We start from the raw sequence: 1,818 nt of genomic DNA, 5'->3' as shown, positions 1-1,818 counted from the left end.
CCAAAAGATAACCTGGGGAGGTAATGAAAAATATCAACAGTATGTAACCCTGGTTAACATAACTGCCAATAAATAAAAGCCTGTTAGTAAAAACAGTCATAAGAAATATATCACAGGTGATAAATAAATAGATCATAATGGTTAGAAAATTCATTAAAAACATCAGCAATGATATAATTCCTGTTATAGGATTTCATTTGTGTTTAAAAACATGTTAAAAGATTACAAAACTTGCTAATTCATGGTGTTTTATGTTAATTCAGGTAAAATGGCTAAAATATGTGTTGAGACTCTTATTGTGAAAGGGCACGCTGCAGCGTGACTCCTGTGATAGCCACACCCAATCGGGTTGTTCATTCTTTTTGATGCTAGAGAGGGAGAAATGCAGACAGTCCTTGCGGAGCTGCTGCCTAAACGAGTGAAAAAAGATTAAAAACGAGCCAGAAATCTACATAAAGCCATTTTTGTACTCTGGAGAATATATTTTTTGTTTTTCCGACCTGTCCTTGCCTCGGTGACGTTGTGAACATAACCGAACGGGACTTGGTGAGTTTAGAAATTGTATTTTATTTCATGCAAGAAATGTTTTGTTGTATTATATTGCTCATTTCATGCAAACGGAGAGCCAAGGTAGCAGATTTATGTTGTTTTATGTTAAACACGGTAGATTCGTGCTTAACCGACACACAGGCTGTACTTCAAAGGCCTTTGACGGTGTTTCAGCGCGCCATTTTGGCGTCACCTCATTCACGGCTAAATAAGCTGGAAAAATGGACTTTTACTGTTATTTAAGAGCTACCCTTGTGTTATTTTCGAATGTTTATGCACTTTATTTTGTTGTTATGGTAGGCCATTAAGGTTTGGATCGGGAAATGCCGAGCTAGAATCGGAGTTTGATCCGCTGAGCGAGAAACAAGATGGCGAGCCACCCACGGACCCATTGAACTGTACCGAGCAGGAAAAGGGAAAACGCCCCCTGCTGGACGTTGAGCTCTTTCGCTGAAAAAACTGGTAGGATTAATCCATACACCTCTGCAAAAGAACAGCGGACTTTCAAAGCACTGGATAATCATTTGGAGTAATTCCAGGATTAATAGTTAAAGGACACAGAGACAACTTTCTTTTGTTTATTTGTTTGTTTAAGGGGATTATTCAGCCTTTTGCTGAATTGTTTTTAGTTTTTACATGTTTTTGTAAATTATTTTGGTCAACCTCACATTTTAATGCTCTAATGGTGTTAATGGAAATGTAAATAAGTTTGTTGGGTTAAAACAAAATAAGAACTGGTTGAGATTGAAAGGTGAACCTAGACCAAGATTAAATTAAATCTTGGGCCTAAAGAACTGAACTTGATTTAAAATAACACAGTGTTAATGCAAATAGATCAAAGGATAAACTTGAACTTAGAACTTGAAATAAATAAGACAATAACCTAGGTTGAAAATAACATCCTTTTAAAGCCAAATAAAAGGTTTTGAGATAAATAGGATAAACTAACAGAATATACTGAACAAAAAGGGGAAAGAAAATATCTTGTTTTCCTTAAATGTGTGATGTTGGATGTTTTATGTGATGTGTGTTAACTGTCTATTCTCTGTCTTCACAAAATAACAAGCCGGCAATTTAAACGTATTTTCTGGTCTGTGGTCTTTATTACATGCTACACTCATTACTACTCTAGTAGTCGAACCTAACTGGTCCTAGTATACTGTAACGACTCCAGAAGTGTTACAAGTACAACCTAAATTATGAAATCAAGGAACAAAGCAGAAATCATTCTCAAAAACCAAACGGAATCATGAACTCAAGGACTCAAAA

At 35.9% G+C, this 1,818-nt stretch overlaps 1 long non-coding RNA gene across 1 annotated transcript; it reads left to right on the top strand.

Moving 5' to 3' along the window:
* Window positions 1-228: 228 nt before the first annotated feature.
* Window positions 229-1,405, top strand: LOC146510467 (uncharacterized). The gene is made up of 2 exons (XR_014876536.1): window positions 229-546; window positions 850-1,405. It is a non-coding gene; the product is annotated as an uncharacterized LOC146510467 (long non-coding RNA).
* Window positions 1,406-1,818: the final 413 nt, after the last annotated feature.

Source organism: Neolamprologus multifasciatus, chromosome 10, assembly GCF_963576455.1.
Source record: "Neolamprologus multifasciatus chromosome 10, fNeoMul1.2, whole genome shotgun sequence".
NCBI lineage: Eukaryota > Metazoa > Chordata > Actinopteri > Cichliformes > Cichlidae > Neolamprologus > Neolamprologus multifasciatus.
The sequence above is the reverse complement of the archived record's forward strand: the minus strand, read 5'-3'. Positions and strand labels throughout refer to the sequence as shown.